The sequence below is a fragment of the Nelumbo lutea genome, chromosome 7, assembly GCF_056320005.1.
Source record: "Nelumbo lutea isolate HS-2025 chromosome 7, American lotus-T2T, whole genome shotgun sequence".
Lineage (NCBI taxonomy): Eukaryota > Viridiplantae > Streptophyta > Magnoliopsida > Proteales > Nelumbonaceae > Nelumbo > Nelumbo lutea.
In genome coordinates, this window is record NC_142690.1 from 51,099,116 (window position 1) to 51,119,113 (window position 19,998).

The window sequence follows — 19,998 nt, forward strand, 5'->3', positions numbered from 1 at the left end:
ACGGCCCAAAAACCCTAGCGTGACAAATTTCACCCAAAATAAACCTTGTTTGCTCCTTGATCGCGTAATAATTCCATTCCGTGGCTCTAGATTAGTCGTATCAAGCCCTTTCCAGATCTGCCCGATCTGGGCCCAATTGGGTCAATCTGACCCCACTAATCAACCTAGAATCCACGAGAACCCCACCTTACCAAATTTTAGCGAAAAATACCCACATTTACCCTTCCATCTAAAAAGATTCCATTTCGGCTAATCTTGTTAGCGCATAGATACAAAACCTCCTTTGTAGTCAAACCCATCTCAACCCTCCACTTTTTGACCCAAAAATCCCTACCAGAAACCCGACTTGACCCCCTTAAACCCAATCGGACCCATTTTCAAAAAATCACAAAAATACCCCCCTTCCACCAAATTACCGAAATGCCCTTGTCCAAAGCTACCCAAATTACCTCCACCAAAGTTTACCATAATACTCCTTATCCAAAATTACCAAAACACCCTTGACTAAACTTACCCCAAATTACCCCTGTCCTAAATCCCAAAAATGTCTTTCCTTCAAAAATTCCCCTAAATTTCCAAAATACCCTTAACCAAAATTACCCAATTTACCCCTGTCCTAATTCCTAAAAATGTTCCTCCTTTGAAAAATCTCCTAAATTTCCAAAATACCTTTAACCTAAATTACCCGAACTACCCCTTTGTCCAATTCCCAAATTACCCCTAACCTGATTCCCAAATACATCCCCCATCCCCAAAATACCCCTAACCAAATTCCTAACTTGCTGAACCACCTTCCATCTCGAAAGTTGACGAAACCTCTCCTCCCTCTTGTTATAAATAGGAAGCATCATTCCCAAGAGAGGGGGGGGGGGGTGGGATGGGTCGAAAAGAAAAGAAGCGGGGAATCGGAGGGGTCTTGAATTAGAAGGGAGAGGCTCTCGGCGCTTTTCTCTTTGAGGAGCTGCCGAGTTGAGAAGAGAGGGAGAGAAAACGAGGAGAAGAGGGAGGGGTTTCGAGCTGAGTGAAGAAATGAGATAAAGAGAGAGAAATTTGAGTCGAGGGAAAAAAGAGGGAGAAGGGGGAAGGAGCTCGAGTGAGAGAAGTTTGAGAGGGGGTTTGAGTGAGAAGAAAACAGAGAGAGCTGAGACCTGAGAGTTTCGAGTAGAGAATGAACGAGGGAGTTCGAGTGAAAGAAGGAAACAGAGAGAACTGAGAGCCGAGAGTTTCGAGAGAAAGAAAGAACGAGAGAGAGAGAGTGCTGAAAGAAAGTAGAGAGGAAAAGAGAGAAACCTCTGCTGTCACTGTAGGATTTTTGGCGCCACCGAAACCCAATTTCATCCCAAGCTCTGTACACAAGTTCTGTAGCATCATCAACCTTAAGGTTACAGGAGGTAAAACCCGTTACCTCATCCTCTGGCTTTAAGTGTCTTAGCAGTTCGTAAGTGTACTTGCTGTTTATCTCTCTGTCTGCTTTTATTTCGTTATTTTCTTTTTATTTATCGACTTGTTTGCATATGAGTTGCTTCTTGTTGGTTCAATTATGCAAATTGGCGGTTCTCCTGCGACTGAGAGGCTAGTGTGTTCCTTCACTCCTCATTATCAGTTTACTGAGTCCGAAGGTGGGGGCACTGATAGAAAAGAGGCGAGGAATTCCTCATCCTTTTGCTCCAGCCCCTGCATCCAAAAGGATGCTGATCTGGAAGAGAAGAAAGAAACACTAAACCCCTCCGAATTACCGGAGAACCCATTCATTGAACCTATCTTGAGCACAGAAGGGATTTCGGTATTCACATTTTTCCCTCTCAACTTATCTCTCTCCCTCTCTCCTTCTCAACTTACCCAGAATGGCCATGTCCAGGCTGATCGGTAGGGAGTCGTTAATTTTAAATGGTTTCATAAAATTTAAATGCGGGAGACCCATCACTCCCCATTATTATTTCCTGATGGGTGGGGACTCCATAACCTCAGCCATGAAGTGAACTGCCGGTTTTTCCGACGTTCACAGATTGGCGACTGCACTGGGGATGTTGAGAACAGCGTGAACACCATCTCCCTACCGGTTCCACTCGCGGCAGCCGGTTTTGACTCTTAAGCAGAATTCTAGTATTTGTAAGCCTTTTTCTAAGCCTTTAGTAGCTTCTTGTTATTTGGTTTTACAAAATAAAAAAATATTTGTAGTGGCTTTTTTTGTTTCATCTAAGTTCTTAATTTCATTTGGCTATCAATTTTGGATTTGAACTAGGTAGGGTTTGAGTTTTGGTGCAGCTAAATTATTGTTTTCTTTTATTAGACTGAGTTTTCATGGAGAATGTTCTTATTAGTTTTTATTGGATGAAGCATGAGTGTTCTGTTTTTTTTCTTATTCAAATCAGGTTGTGTTTGATAAGTTGGAATAAAATACTAATTTAGGGGTCTATGTAGAGTAAAAAAATTATATAAAAAAAGAGGCAGCAAAAAAGAAAATGAATAAGTTAAGTCCCAATCAAAGCCAGAGCTAAAGAAAAATATTCTACCTAGGGTGAGAACAAACCACCAGATTTTATTGAACTTTCAACTGCCCTCCCATGCTGGTTGGGCGGTGTTTAAATACAAGAGAATTCTCAAATTCCTTCTACTAACTTAGCCACTGATTAAGGGATTAGATTCTCTATTAACTAGCCGATCCCTAAGCCATAGGGACATAACCACTTAACCACTAACAATCAGACCTAGTCTTAAGGAATAACTGCTTAACCAAATTGACCACTTCCTAAAGAGCCAACCCTTGGCTTTTATTCACCTATTCCTACGTACTGATAACAAGGAAAAAGAACAAAAATAAACTGATAAGAAAATGAAGCAGTCCTGATGCCACGTCACGCCTTGCATGGGCCATGCATGGGGCGTTAATCGATGTATTTGGGATTCCTCACGGGTGTTCTTAGTGACTTTCGAGGCTTATCAATACCTCCCCCTTTGGCTATAACCTTGTCCTCAAGGTTCATGAATCTGTCCTTTATTTCTTGCGTGTTCTCCCATGTAGCGTTCTCTAGTGGAAGTTGTCTCCATTTGATCAAGCTTTCCTCTATAATTTTAGACCCCTTTTTGATCCAACGGGTATCTAGTATTACCTCCGGTTCAATAGTCAAGTCACCATCTTCGGTCAATAGGGGTATTTCGTTACTAGCAGCAATTGTGTCTCACAATTTTTTCTTGAGAAGGGACACATGGAATACTGGGTGAATGCGTGAATCTTCAGGAAGCTTGAGTTTGTAGGCCATCGTCCAAAGCTTTTCTTCAATTTGATAGGGTCCGTAGAACTTACACACAAGCTTTTGATAGGCACGTTTAAACACAGAGTGTTGACGATAAGGATGAAGTTTCAGAAACACAAAATCGCCCACTTGATATTCAACGTCTCGTCATTTGGAATCTGCGAGTTGCTTCATCCGGTTGTTTACAGCATGCAAATTCTCCTTAAGCTGTCGTAACAAGGCATCCCAAGAGGCTAAGCTACGATCCACTTCATTTATCGGACAAGAACCTTCATCGTAATGTGGGATTATCGGTGCAGGCCTTCCATATAGAGCTTGGAAGGGGGTCATTCCGGTAGATGCATGATATGTAGTATTGTACCAGAATTCAGCCCATGGGAGGAAGGAGTGCCATTTACGGGGCTGCTGGAACGCAAAGCACCGGAGGTATTGTTCAAGACAACGATTGACCACATACGTTTGTCCATCTGTCTATGGATGGTATGCGGAGCTCATCTTCAATTGTGTGCCTGACAATGTGAAGAGCTCTTGCCAAAAATGACTGATGAATACCGGGTCTTGATTACTCATAATGGATCGCGGCATACCATGAAGTTTCACAACCCCTTAAGTGAATCTTTCGGCCACCAATTTTGTTGTATACGGGTGGGCGAGAGCCAGAAAGTGTGCTGATTTGCTCAACCTGTCAACCACAACAAGAATTGAATTCTTACCATTTGAAGGTGGGAGGCCATCGATGAAGTCCATAGTGACATCATCCCATACTTGACAAAGGATTGGAAGTGGTTGTAGGAGTCCGGCTGGTGACAAGGTCTCACTTTTAGTGCGTTGGCATACTTCACAAGAAGCAACATAATTTTTCACCGCTTGGTGCATTGATGGCCAATAAAATTGTTGCGCTAGTCTCTTGTATGTCCGTAGTACACCCAAATGTCCACCCATTGGAGAGTCGTGGTATTGCCGCAAGAGTTATTGGGTGATGTGGGAATGAGGAGGCACCACTACTCGATTTTTGTAGCAAACTAACCCATTGTGCCAACTGTAAGGAACGCCCAGGTTTCCGATTGCTTGTTGGCTAATTCTTTTCATGTAAGGGTCGTCACTAGTTTCGACTTCGATTGTATCCTAGAATGAAGTTTGCGACACAAACAAGGCATCCAGACTAGGACCGATAGCCACCCGTGATAGTGCATCAGCTGCATTGTTCTCTCAGCCTGGCTTGTATTAGATCTCATAATTATAGCCAAGCAATTTAGTTACCCATTTTTGTTGCTCAGATGTGGCTACTCGTTGCTCCAACAAGTATTTGAGACTGTGCTGATCTGTTTGGATGTAGAATTTCCGGCCCAGCAAATATGGTCTCCATGTCTGAATGGCGTGAATGATTGCTAGCATTTCTTTTGCATAAACTGACCACGAGCGTTTGGTGGCGCCCAAGGCGCGACTCATAAACGCAATAGGCCTTCCCTGTTGTGACAGAACTGCCCCTATGCCATCCTCCGAAGCATCTGACTCAATGATAAATGGCTCATTGAAGTTCGGCATTGTGAGTGTTGGGGTAGTGGTCATAGCTTTCTTGAGTTCTTGGAAAGCATTTTATGCCTCATCTGGCCACCCGAATTGCCCCTTTTTTAGGAGATTGGTGAGAGGACGTGCTATGATGCCATAGTTACGGACAAATTTTCGATAATAACCTGTAAGTCCTAGGAACCCACACAACTAAGAGATGTTAGTAGGCTTAGGCCAATTCAGCATAGTTTGGATTTTGCCTTGATCCACCTTAACCCCTTGAGGAGTTACAATATGGCCTAAGTATTCCAGTTCTTGTACCCCGAAGGCACATTTGCTGATTTTGACAAAAAATTGATGATGCCTTAATATTTCCAAAGCCTTTTGAACATGTTCAAGGTGCATGTTCCAGTTGGGGCTATAGATCAAAATGTCATCATAGAAGACAAGCATAAATTTACGGAGGTACGGGCGAAATATTGAATTCATGATTGCTTGAAATGTAGATGGGGCATTACAAAGACCAAAGGGCATAATTAAGTATTCACATTGGCCATTATGAGTGCGAAAAACAGTTTTATGAATATCTAGGGGATGCACTCGAACCTTGTGGTATCCCGCCCGTAAGTCCAGTTTAGTGAAATAAGTAGTTCCATGGAGCTCATCAAGTATGTCATTTACTGTGGGAATTGGAAATCGGTCTTTGATGGGCATTAAGCGCTCTATAATCAGTGCAAAAACGCCATGAACCATCCTTCTTTTTAACCAACAAAACAGGAGATGAGAAAGGACTAGTGCTAGATCTTATAAGCCCCAACTTTAACATATCATGAACTTGCTTTTCAATTTCGGCCTTTTGGAAATGGGCGTATTTGTATGGTCTCACATTGACAGGCTCAGTTCATTCCTTTAGATTGATGCGATGGTTGATATCCCGTGTGGGCGGGAGGTGCGTCGGTTCTTGGAACACATATTCAAATTTCTCCAGTAGTTGTTGCATCTTCAGGTTGACATCCTGTGATGTTGGTTTGGTGGCGGTTGCTGAGAACACTCGTGAGGAATCCCAAATACGTCGATTAACGCCCCATGCAAGGCGTGACATGGCATGGCGTGACGTGGCATCAGGACTGCTTCATTTTCTTATCAGTTTATTTTTGTTCTATTTCCTTGTTATCAGTACGTAGGAATAGGTCAATAAAAGCCAAGGGTTGGCTCCTTAGGAAGTGGTCAATTTGGTTAAGTAGTTTTTACTTAAGACTAGGGATGTTCTTATGGCTTAGGGATCGGCTAGCTAATAGAGACCCTAATCCCTTAATCAATGGCTAAGTTAGTGGAAGGAAGTTGAGAATTCTCTTGTATTTAAACACCGCCCAACCAGCATGGGAGGGCAGTTGAAAGTTCAATAGAATCTCGTGGTTTGTTCTCACCCTAAGCAGAATCTTTTTCTTTAGCTCTAGCTTTGATTCGGACCTAACATTTGGTATTAGAGTTGGGCACCATGGCTACTAACAAGGAGCAAATTGAGAGCTTAGAAGCTGGACTTGGAGGACTCCAAGTTTAGTCGTATGGAGGTGGGCGTATCTGATAAGTTTCATCAGTTGGAAGACGCCATCAACAAATTATCAGAAGCCCTACTCTCCAACCGAGCTGCATCGACCAACAACAGCTTCGAGCTTAAGGCAAACTCTCCTACGGGACGTTCTCACAATATGAGAGAAGAATCTCGAGACAACTCCAAAGTCGGACGGCAACAGTTCTCTTCCAAATTAGCCAAGTTGGAGTTTCCTCGGTTTGCCAAAGATGACCCTATCGAATGGTTCACAAGAGTGGACCAATTTTTTGAATATCAAGGCACCCTTGAATCCCACAAGGTGTACTTGGCCTCCTTCCATTTGGAAGACGAGGCTAACCAATGGTGGCAATGGTTGCGTAGATCCTATAAGGAAGAAGGCAAGGAGGTGACATGGGAGATGTTTCAACAAGAACTTTGGGCACGGTTTGGTCCTACCGACTGTGAGGAGTTTGATGAAGCATTGTCAAAAATCCAATAGGTAGGTTCCTTACGTGACTACCAAAAAGAGTTTGAGCGGTTGGGTAACTGGGTACACGGTTGGACACAAAAAGCCTTAGTCGGGACGTTCATGGGAGGTCTCAAGCCCAACATAGCTGACGACATCCGGATGTTCAAACCAAGGTCGCTGAAAGAAGCTATCAGCCTTGCACGAATGAGAGACGGGCAGCTGATGCGCCAACGGAAAGCCACTCGGTCTTTCAACCGACCCATCGCTGACTCCCCTTCCCCAACGAAGTTCAAGACGACTCTACCTATGAAGAGGCTCACGTGGGACGAGATGCAGAAACGAAGGGTGCAAGGGCTATGCTTCAACTGCAATGAGAAGTTTACACCGACTCACCGGTGTAAAAGACCACACTCCTACTATTAGAAGGCAGCAATGACCATTCAGATGAGGAAATTGACGAGATAATGGAACAACAACCCAAAATCTCACTCTATGCACTCTCAGGATGGACAACCTATAAAACAATGCTAGTAATGGCAAAAATTGGTCCCTATGAGGTGGTTGTATTAATTGATATCGGCTCTACTGATAACTTCATTAGTGAAAGAGTGGCCAATATGTTGCGACTGTCCGTAATACCAACCGAACCATTCAATGTCAAGGTGGCAAGTGGGAGGTCGTTAAAATGTCAAGGCAGATTCTAAAATGTCCAAGTTCTCCTTCAAGGTATCCCTTTTATCCTCACTCTATACGCTTTACCGCTAATGGGACTGGATTTGGTCTTAGGTGTCCATTGGTTGGAACAACTAGGAACGGTAGTGTGCAACTGGAAGCAACTAATGATGGAGTTCCGGTGGAGCAACCAAACAGAAACTACAAGGGATTGATGCGCAATCAATTCAACCTGCATCAGTCAAAGCTATCTCCAAAGACATGCGGAAAGGGAGTTCAATGTTTGCTATTTGCCTTCAAGCCGCCGCCGAGCCAACATCACAGGATGTCAACCCGGAGATGCAACAACTACTGGAGAAATTCAAAGATGTGTTCCAAGAACCGACGCACCTCCTGCCCACACGGGAAATCGACCATCACATCAATCTAAAGGAAGGAACTGAGCCCGTCAATGTGAGACCATACAGGTATGCCCATTTCCAAAAGGCCGAAATATCAAAGATCGATTTCCAATTCCCACAATAGATGACATGCTTGATGAGCTCCATGGAGCTACTTATTTCATTAAACTGGACTTATGGGCGGGATACCACTAGGTTCGAGTGCATCGCCTAGATATTCATAAAACTGCTTTTGGCACTCATAATGGCCACTATGAATACTTAGTTATGCCTTTTGGTCTTTGTAATGCTCCATCTTCTTTGATGACATTTTGATCTATAGCCCCAACTGGAACATGCACATTGAACATGTTCAAAAGGCTTTGGAAATACTAAGGCAACATCAATTTTTTGTCAAAATCAGCAAATGTGCCTTCGGGGTACAAGAACTGGAATACTTAGGCCATATTGTAACTCAAGGGGTTAAGGTGGATCAAGGCAAAATCCAAACTATACTGAATTGGCCTAAGCTTACTAACATCTCTGAATTGCGTGGGTCCTAGGACTTACAGGTTATTATCAAAAATTTGTCTGTAACTATGGCATCATAGCACGTCCTCTCATCAATCTCCTAAAAAGGGGTAGTTCGGGTGGCCATATGAGGCAGAAAATGCTTTCCAAGAACTCAAGAAAGCTATGACCACTACCCCAACACTCGCAATGCCGAACTTCAATGAGCCATTTATCATTGAGTCAGATGCTTCAGGGGACGGTATAGGGGCAGTTCTATCACAAGAGGGAAGGCCTATTGCGTTTATGAGTCGCGCCTTGGGCGCCACCAAAGGGTCGTGGTCTGTTTATGCAGAAGAAATGCTAACAATCATTCACGCCATTCAGACATGGAGACCATATTTGCTGGGCCGAAAGTTCTACATCCAAACAGATCAACGCAATTTCAAATACTTGTTGGAGCAACGAGTAGCCTGATGTGGACGCCGACAGCAGCAATTTAGTGCAGCAGCAGCAGTGATACGGTGTTCTCATCCTATCCAATGCGGCAGCAACAGTTCTTATCCATTCGACAGATTAGATTAGATTATCTTGTTATTCTTATCTTATCTTATTAGATTAGTAGATTAGATTATCATATCTTAATAGATTAGGATTAAGAAGAGACTTATCTTATCTTATCAGGCTTATCTTATCAACATAAAGTAGTTATCAAGATAGAGTAGAAGGGGGGGTCTCCCTAATCAGCAAGGAGTCTCCCTAAGATTAGGACTCTTGTAATCTCCTATTTAAGGAGACACCCTTATTGAATGAAGATATCGAATATTCAGTTAAAGAAGTGAGTTAGGAGAGTTGGTGATCTCTTGAACAAATCACCAAGGCGCCAAGATAGGTTCATCAAAAGCAGGAAGGAACAAGGGAAAACAGGAGGTAGGTTTTCCCTGTGGACCGACCCGTGACGAGATCCTATTCTCGGGCCCATAACATAGCCGCACCCGAGCAACAAAAATGGGTAACTAAACTGCTTGACTATGATTATGAGATCCAATTCAAGCCAGGCTGGGAGAACAATGCAGCTGATGCACTATCACGGGTGGCTGGTAGTCCTAGTCTGGATGCTTTGTTTGTGTCGCAAACTTCATTATGGGATACAATCAAAGCCAAAGCTAGTGACAACCCTTACATGAAAAGAATTAGCCAACAAGCAACCGAAAACTGGGAGTTCCTTACAGCTGGCGCAACAGGTTAGTTTGCTACAAAAACCGAGTAGTGGTGCCTCCTCATTCCCACATCACCCAACAACTCTTGCGACAATACCACGACTCTCTCAAGGATGGACATTCGGGTGTACTACAGACATACAAGAGACTAGCGCAACAATTTTATTGGCCATTAATGCACCAAGCGGTGAAAAATTATGTTGCTTCTTGTCAAGTGTGCCAACGCACTAAAAATGAGACCTTGTCACCTGTCGGACTCCTACAACCATTTCCAATCCCTTGTCAAGCATGGGATGATGTCACTATGGACTTCATCGATGGCCTCCCACCTTCAAATGGTAAGAATTCAATTCTTGTTGTGGTTGACAGGTTGAGCAAATCAGCACACTTTCTGGCTCTCGCCCACCCGTATACAGCAAAATTGGTGGCCGAAAGATTCACTTAAGGGGTTGTGAAACTTCATGGTATGCCGCAATCCATCATAAGTGATCGAGACTTGGTATTCATCAGTCGTTTTTGGCATGAGTTCTTCAAATTGTCAAGCACACAATTGAAGATGAACTTCGCATACCATCCACAGAAAGATGGACAAACGGAGGTGGTCAATCGTTGTCTTGAACAATACCTCCAGTGCTTTGCGTTCCAGCAGCCCCGTAAATGGCACTCCTTCCTCCCATGGGCTGAATTCTGGTACAATACTACCTATCATGCATCTATCGGAATGACCCCCTTCCAAGCTCTATATGGAAGGCCTCCACCGACAATCCCACATTACGATGAAGTTTCTTGTCCAGTAAATGAAGTGGACCGTAGCTTAGCCTCTCGTGATGCCATGTTACGATAGCTTAAGGAGAATTTGCATGCTACAAACAATCGGATGAAGCAACTCACAGATTCCAAACGACGGGACATTGAATATCAAGTGGGCGATTTTGTGTTTCTGAAACTTCATCCTTATCGTCAACACTCTGTGTTTAAACATGCCTATCAAAAGCTTGCGTTAAGTTCTACGGACCCTATCAAATTGAAGAAAAGCTTGGGATGATGGCCTACAAACTCAAGCTTCCTGAAGGTTCACGCATTCACCCGGTATTCCACGTGTCCCTTCTAAAGAAAAAATGGGGAGACACAATTGCTGCTAGTAACGAAATGCCCCCATTGACCGAAGATGGTGATTTGACTATTGAACCGGAGGTAATACTGGATACCCGTTGGATCAAAAAGGGGTCTAAAATTATAGAGGAAAGCTTGATCAAATGGAAACAACTTCCACTAGAGGACGCTACATGGGAGAACACGCAAGAAATAAAGGACAAATTCATGAACCTTGAGGACAAGGTTCTAGCCAAAGGGGGAGGTATTGATAAGCCATGAAGGTCGCTGAGAACACCCGTGAGGAATCCCATATACGTCGATTAACGCTCCATCCATGGCCCATGCAAGGCGTGACATGGCATGGTGTGACGTGGCATCATGACTGCTTCATTTTCTTATCAGTTTATTTCTGTTCTATTTCCTTGTTATCAGTACGTAGGAATAGGTCAATAAAAGCCTAGGGTTGGCTCCTTAGGAAGTAGTCAATTTGGTTAAGCAGTTTTTACTTAAGACTAGGTCTGGTTGTTAGTGGTTAAGTGGTAATGTTCCTATGGCTTAGGGATCGGCTAGCTAATAGAGAACCTAATCCCTTAATCAGTGGCTAAGTTTGTGGAAGGAAATTGAGAATTCTCTTGTATTTAAACATCGCCCAACCAGCATGGGAGGGCAGTTGAAAGTTCAATAAAATCTGGTGGCTTGTTCTCACCCTAGGCAGAATATTTTTCTTTAGCTCTAGCTTTGACTGGGACCTAACAGGGACTGTTTCCTACAAAAATTGGATCAATTCAGATCTGGGATAAGGGACTGTTTCTTTTATAGTATTGGAAGGAAAGAGGTGGAAAGAGTCAATCCTGATTTCGAAAAGAAAACAAAAAAGGTTAGGGTCAAAAGTTTTGACTTAGTAGGTCTCTTTCATGGAAGATTGCAGCTGAACAGGTGGTGTTCATTGGTTAAAGCAAAAGTGAGTTTTCTTTAGGTTAAACCACCTAGGTTCGGTCACAGGTTTACAGCTTTGTTTAAGGTCATGTGCTAAGTGGACAGGTACGGTTCAGTGGTTTTCTCTTTCAAGGTTTTGTGCTGGAACAGGTGCCAGAATTTGCATTTAAGACTAAAACTCTTTGTTGGCTGAATTAATAAAAATTAATGGCGATAGTGAATTCATGCCAGGAAGTCTTCCCGTAGGTTGTAAGAGCATAGTCCAGGTATCCCATGACCACCGTTAAGAATACCAGGTGTCAGACCCAGTTTGCTTAAGTGATCATACGGTGGTTAAGCCCTCTGGTTGCTTGAAAGTCTGTCCAAAATAAAATTGGCTTAAATGAAGCTTAGAAAAAAAAATTTTTTACCTTAGACCTGCAGCTCTACACAGTTACATGAAGCTTGCGTGGAACTCTCATCTGAATTGTGCCTTCCCCTATAAATGTTTTTGGATGCACCCAACGCACAAACATCTCTGATATAGCCTAGTGCAGCCAGCTAGTTGGAGACTTGGAGTACCTCCTAGTCATGAAACTCGTCTACTAATTCCATCTTTCTTGTTATCTGAACTACATACCCAGAATTTCATGATTTCATTGTCACCATTGTTTGTTTGTATTGTTGAAATCGGTTAGGGTGCTTCAATGGGGAAATTTAGTTTTCTTTCACCTTTTTGTTGTTTAGTTATATGTGCATATCAAAGTCCATTTTAGTTTTGGATCAGGAATGAGTTGTCGATGCCACCTAACCTTGGTACATTAATTGAGACCAAGCAATTTTTATTTGAAAGATGAGGCTTGGAACTTAAAAAGGGATTGCAATGTTTCTTGAGGGAGGAAGTGGTAATACAGAAGCAACCATGCAAGGTTTGATCAAATGTCAAAGCAAAGGGGATAGAATAGGGTCCCCCTAGGCTTGTGCTTACTTTCAGATACGAGTAGTTTCACCACCTAGGTCTGTATCCTTGTATTTAAGCTTCTCACTTTAAAAGAGCAGGTGGGCGCAGGCTGGACATCGCTCCACCTGGTTTGAGTGAACTTTCCCGAATTAGGTGATGGCCTTTTAACTGCTATCTTCTAGTGTTGCATTAGCTAGTTTCAGGCAGGTACTCGCACTTTCCTTAGTTGGGTCTTAAAGAATTGTGGGCGGTTGGACTTACTCTATTGTCTTGTTGATCATCCACCAATGCCATGCAATATGATAATCTGTTCAGGTGTGACGTCATTGGACGACTTGGTCAAATAACTTTGTTAAATGTTTATTTGCATGGGGTTCCTAGGCATTATTACTAGGCAGGTTGCACGAAATATCTCATTCCATCAGTTTCCGTTTTATTTTCAAAGCATAAGCCTTTTGCAAGTTATATGCTCTGCTTTTTTTTCAGCCATGTTTCTCTTTTTTGTTTTCCTTCTTAGACGACCAACTGTTTTGCGTTACAATTGTTTCCCTGTTTTTTTAAGATACTTGAATAGTTATAGTTGCATTGAGTGTCCAGCTGTTCTCTGAGTCAAATGCATGTTCAGATCAGTTATTTTAGTCTTTGGGACTCGTACGTATATCCACACCCGAATAATGATTTCTTGTCTTTGTTTCCGGTTGCCCAAGAAGGGCCCTAGAGCACCCCTTGAGGGCTCAGTTTAGGTTGTAAAACATGAAATCCTTAGCTTTTGGTGTATTGGGACACTTGCTGGAACAAGAAAGCAAGGCTTAATCGGTCATGTCATGTGTGAAAAGGGATTAGGAGGTATTTTGGTCTGTACCTTGGTGGAGTTTCAGCAAAAAGACCCGAGCAGGTTAGAGCAAACCCAGGTTGACCTTGTGACCAAGCCACCCAAGTCAGGTGTGTTGACATCTTTTGGAGCCTTATGTCATAGATTAAATGAAACCCAGAAATCTCCCTCCATGTGTCAGAGCAGGTAAAGATTTGTTCTCAGAGATAAAAAAAAATCTTTCGATAAAGACTGATATCAGCAGCAACCTTAAAGAGTCATGAGTTCGCCCCTTAGGCTGATCTAGCTGGCCTAGGATTTTAATTGGGGATCTGTAGAAGCCTGATTCAAGCCTAACCAGTATTCTTCATGGAAAAAGCTGAATCCAACCGAGTAAGGTCAAAGTGATACGAAAAACAAAGACAAATGGAGAAAATAACAATTCTTAATATCAAATTCAACAGGTTACATCCCTATTTATAATAGAGCTAGGGATACAAGGTCGGCTACTTAAATTAGAATACAAAAAGGATATGTATAGTTAATTTCGATAGGACTATCTCTCCTATAATTAAAGAGATAATGATAGGATACTAATTTCGATAGGACTATTTTTCCTTAATTCTAGGATACTAATGTTGATAGAATACGCTAACATTCCCCCTCAAATTCAAGATGGTAATGTATTAGTCATCTGGAGTTTGTCAATTAGAGCACGAAAGCGAAAAGGAGAGTGAGCTTTGGTAAATATATCTGTAGACTGACCCTGGGAAGAGACAGGAATAAGGCGAACAATACCCTTGAGCACATGATGACAAATAAAGTAACAATCAATCTCAATATGCTTAGTGCGCTCATGAAATACATCATTGTGGGCAATTTGTATGGCGTTACGATTGTCACAGTAAAGTGAGGTTGCAGATGAATGAGTAAGTCCCATGTCATGGAGTAACCATCGTAACCATAACAGCTCAGAGGTAGTGTCGGCAAGAGTTCTATATTCATCTTCAGTATTGGAACGAGAGACAATTGTTTGCTTCTTACTACGCCAAGATATAAGAGAATCTTCAATAAAGAAGCAATAACCAGTAGTGAAGTGTCTATTAGTAGGATCACCGGCCCAATCAGCATCAGAATATGTGATCAACTGAAAAGAAAAAGAAAGAGTATTAAAGTCCATGAGACAAAGTGCCCTTGACATAACGGATGATACGAAGTATAACAACATGATGAGTAGTATGAGGGGCAGACATGAACTGACTCACAATATGAACAACATACGCAATATCAGGATGAGTAATAGTAAGATAAACAATATTGCCAACTAGTTGTCGATATAAGGTGCAGTCACTAAGAGGAGTACCGTCAGTGGTTGTAAAATGGGCATTAGGCTCAATTGAAGTGTTAACAATCTTGGTTAGAGGAGACCTCAACGCCTAGGAAATAATTTAGTCGACCAAGATCTTTCATTTCAAACTGTTTGCTAAGAAGTCTTAAGAGCGGAAATGCCCTACAAATCATCGCCAATAATGATCATGTCATCCACATAAAGGAGGAGGACACAACCCTGAGAGGTCTTACAGATGAACAAGGCATGATCATAAGTGCTAGATTTAAAACCAAACTGACAAACAGTAGAGCTGAATTTGGAGAATCATGCTCGAGGCGCCTGTTTAAGTCCATATAGAGTCTTACGGAGATAACAAACCTGATTGGGGAGATGATCATAACCAGGAGAGGGCTGCATATAAATCTCTTCAGAAAGATTGCCATTGAGAAAAGCATTCTTAACATTCATCTGAAATAGTTGCTAGTGCTTAGCTGTAGCAATTGCAATAAGACTGCGAACAGAGGTGAGTCGGGCAACTAGGGCAAAAGTCTCCTCATAATCAATGCCATACTCCTGTGTGAACCCTTTAGCTACCAATCTAGCTTTATACCTTTCAACTGAACCATCTGCCATGGCATTGATTTTGTAGACCCATTTACAACCAATCACGGATTTATCTGGAGGCAGGTCAACTAAATACCAAGTGTGAGTGCTTGTAAGAGCTTGAATTTCTTCTGCCATTGCTTTCTGCCATAGAGGGTCAGTACTAGCCTCGCAATAGGTGCAAGGTTCATATAAAGATACAATGGTAGAATAACAATGAAAATCATGAAGAAGAATGAAAGGTTTAGTGATCCTACCAAAACGACGGAGTGGAGCATCAGAATGTCAGGGTTGAACTCATCAGGAGCAATCAAGGGCTTAGAAGATGGCAGAGCTGGAGGATCCATAGCCAAGGTAGATGCATTCGGAGAGGTTGCAGGTTGTGCAATACTGTTAGAGCTATCAAAGGAAGAAGTAGTCGGACCTGCAAGTAAATCATCAGGAAAAAGCGAAATAGTAGGATCAGTAAAAAATGTGAAGATGTTGTGGTAACTTGAAATGGGGAGAAACTTGAGAACATTTTGTATTCCCAAAAGGTAACATGACGAGATATGCAAAGTCGTTGGGAAAGAGGATCCCAACACCGATATCCTTTATGTTCAATACCATACCCGAGAAAACAACATAGACGTGTTTTTTATTCCAATTTGGTATGTTCATGAGGTTGTAATAAAACAAAACAAGTACAACCAAATACACGAAGAGACTGGTAATCAGGGCAATGACCATACAATCATTCATAAGAAGAAATGTTACTAACAACAGGAGAGGGAATGTGATTGATTGTATAAACAGCAGTGAGGGCTGCTTCCCCCCAAAAACGTTCAGGACAAAAGGAAGAGATTAAAAGAGCTCGAACAGTATCAAGAATATGCCTATGTTTTCATTCTGCATGCCCATTTTGTTGAGAGGTACTGGGACAAGATCTATGAATAATAGTTTCATTTTGTGAAAGAAATTGGGTAAGGATAGAATCTCTATATTTCATGGCATTATCAATGCAAAAAAATTTGATGATAAAGGAAAACTGAGTTTTGATCATGGTGGCAAATTGAATATAAATTGCAGGTAATTCAGATTTATTACGCATGAGATAAATCCATGTATATTGAGAGAAATCATCAATGAAGATCACAAAATAACGTGAATCACCCATGGTATTATGAGGCGAAGGTTCCAAAATATCAGAATGAATAAGATCAAAAGGTGCAGAAGAAACATAATCACTTATATTAAAAGGCAAAGCATGATGTTTTGAAAGAGGACATGAAACATAATCAGTGTGTTGTTTTAATAGGACCCAAACATCCATTAGAAATTAAAGATTCTAATCTAGAAGTAGAAATGTGACCTAGGCAAGAATGCCAGACACTAGAGGTGACAGCAGCAACAAGAGATGGTAATTGAAGAGATGATAGCTCAAACAGTCTTCCAATATTACGGCCAGTCCCAATGATCTTCCCTGTCCGTGGATCCTGCACAGTACAACCACGATTTGAGAAATGTATTTCAAAAATTCACATAATTGTCTAACAGATATAAGATTTAGAGATAATTAGGTATTAAAAAAGTGTTAGGAAGTGACAAACGAGATGTTGAAATAGTTCCTACACTTTTGACAGTTAAGGTGGATCTATCGGCAATATGAACAATTGATACAGTAGAAGGATGTGACTTGGAAGTAAACATGAATGAATTGGATGTCATATGATTGCAACAGGCATAATCAAAATACCATGATGAGATAGTACCTGGAGTGACGAACAAGACTGAATTAGAAGGCATACCAGAATTAGGTTGAAGTTGGTGAAGAAGAGCTTAAAGTTCTCTAAGAGAAAATTTTTGGAGAGGTGTTATCAGAAGAATCCTCTGTGGCAACAACTGCAGTAGAACTTGAAGCCTGAGAACCCATGGATGAGGACTTATGTCCAGACGCCTTTTTGGCTTGCAAGCGGCAACACTTAGAAATAGTATGACCAGTCTTCTTGCAGTAATTGCAGAAAGTCTGTTTTGAAGATTTATAGGAAGTTGAAGAAGTAGCAGATGTACCCGGAGTAGCAAGAACAACATCAGTAGATAATAAGGATCGCTCATTTCGAAGTGTTTTTAGTCAAGTTTCTTCAGAGAGCAAATCTTTGATTACAACTTCAAGGGAAGCAATGGGCTACGATGAAGTAGAGTACCATTAATAGGTTCATACTCATCCCTGAGAGTCATTAGAAGATGCCAAACACGTTGGCGATCGCAAAGCTTAGAATAAGTAGTAGCTGCAGAGGTACTATCCCATTCAGGTTCACACTGTGCTAATTGATTCTAAAGAACTTGTAATTCAGAGACATAACTGTGAATGGTCTGTTCAGGTTGCTGCTTCATACGGTGAAGACACTTATAGAGCTTAAACTAATGTACATCATCAGAAATAGAATAACAAGCTTGTAAGAAATCCCATACCTTTTAGGGGAGTCATATCTGCGAAATTCCAACTTGATGCTTGCAATACAAGTATTGTGAAACCATATCAATATTTGATGATTTTTTCCGTCCCATTTTTTATTCGTTCAGCAAATTTATCTTCTGTTTCATGAGCAATTTTAGTAGGTTTGGGAATCTCACCAGTCACATATCGCCATAGAAGGCAGCCCTTGAGAAAATTGCACATCTCTTGGGACCATAAATCATAAATTGAGCCATTGAAGGTAACAGTGATGGGATGAGAGATATGTTGAGCAGCTTCAGATGAATCCATGAGGAGAAACACAGATCTTTGGAGCAACACAAATCACGGGAAAATCTTAATACTGACCTTAAAAAAAAACTTCGCAGAATCCCTAATGTCTTCTTCGTCGGGGCAGCCTCAATTCTGGTACACTTCGACGCCGTCGAAGGTTCTGCACCTACGTAATATTCTTTGGCAATTCGCAGACTACAAGAAGCTTCACCAGATGCAAGCCGCTGGAACTTTGCTCTTTCCTATGAAGCAAACACCAGCCTGGTACTCGTCCTTTACTAGAAAACAGCCCGAAAGAAGATTGATCGAAACAGTCCTTAGAGAATCACCAAATCAATCTCAGAGATTACAGAGAAGAAATGCACTTCATTTGAAGTAGACAACGCCCAAGAGAAAGAGCTTCAGCAGATCTAAGATCGATCTAGCTCTGATACCATGATACGAAAAACAAAGAAGACAAATGGAGAAAATAATAATTCTTAATATCAAATTCAACAGGTTACAACCCTATTTATAATAGAGCTAGGGATACAAGGTCGGCTACCTAAATTAGAATACAAAAAGGATATGTACAGCTAATTTTGATAGCCCATAGGACTCTCTATCCTAGAATTAAGGAAATAATGATAGGATACTAATTTAGATAGGACTATCTCTCCTTAATTATAGGATACTAACGTTGATAGAATACGCTACCACAAAGTATGTGTATGTAATTACAAGGGGGACGGGGGTCAGCTCCCAGAGAAAAGAGGGTCAAATTTCCTCATTGTAGTTTTTGGTGCGGGCCTAGGGAGAGTTAATGGATAATTTAATCCTGTCAGGTTCAGCCCCACTTACAAGTCCTTTTGGGGTCTGATTTTGTGAAGTTAATAGATCAATAGCTGATGTTGATAAGTTTGTTTGGGTGACCCTTAGGGTAGGCAGGTCTGTCAATTAGTAGGGTTGCTGGATTCTCAAACAAAACAAAAAATAATGAAATAAAGGGGAAGAAGGGAGATATTTGAACTAAGTTAACGCTTTCAAATAAATAGGTTTGATTTGATTAACATTGACATATTGCTTAGCTTACATGGAGCTAGGTTGTCATTGTCATCTATGCTCTGTTTTTTCGATTACTGACTGTTGCTTTGTGGCTTTGAAAAATGTCATGTTTCATTGATGCATGAACATTTGTATATTACATGTCATCCTTAGATTCCTAGAACCTACTATCCTATTAGGAGAGTCCAGTACACTTAGGCCATCCGGACAAGGCACCCGATGAGACCGGTGGAAAGCTCTTAGCCAGTCACCAACCTAAGAAGCCCGTATGGGTGGAGGTTTGAAGATTGGTGGCTTGTTAACCATGATTTAGATATCACACCCGGAACCCATGCGCATTAGTTGTGTGATACCTTTGCATCTTCAATCTCAAAGGGCCCTATTAAGAAAAAATTAAAAAAGTATAAAAAGTGTAAATTTGAAAAAAAGAAACAAGATATGAAAATTCAAAATTCAAAAAAAAAGGAAAGAAAAAAAAACAAACTAAAAAAAAAAGAAAAAGGATCAAAGGGAGGAGAATTAAAAAAAAAAATAAAAAAGGGAGAAAATCCATAAATAAAAAATCAGAAAAAAGAGAGGGGGGGGGAATCTGAATGGAAGAAAATCCAAAGGATAAAAGATGGAAAATTAAAAAATATATATATAATAAATAAAAAAAAACACAAAAAAAAAGTGTAGAAACAATAGCAATATAAAGAAAATGAAAAAATGATGATGACAATAATGAAATAAATTAAGAAGAAAATTACTAATTGAGATTGGATGGCCAGGAAAGAACACCATTAGGAATCCTAGGCTCACAACTCGGTGTGTAATCACCAGATCAGTCATGCAAGCAATAGCGGAAGAATCACATCAGAATGAAAGTACCATTCCACCTTCTTCTGCTATGTCGGACTTGAGGATATCAGCTTCGGTCCCATACATTAAATACCTCAAACTTCA

At 41.2% G+C, this 19,998-nt stretch overlaps 1 long non-coding RNA gene across 1 annotated transcript in view; it reads left to right on the plus strand.

Annotated features, from left to right (window-relative positions):
* The first annotated feature begins 867 nt into the window (after positions 1-867).
* Positions 868-19,998, plus strand: part of LOC148846358 (uncharacterized) — a 42,230-nt gene continuing 23,099 nt past the window's right edge. The window contains exon 1 of the long non-coding RNA XR_016101888.1: positions 868-1,391. This is a non-coding gene — a long non-coding RNA (uncharacterized LOC148846358). The remainder of the gene's footprint in view (positions 1,392-19,998) is intronic.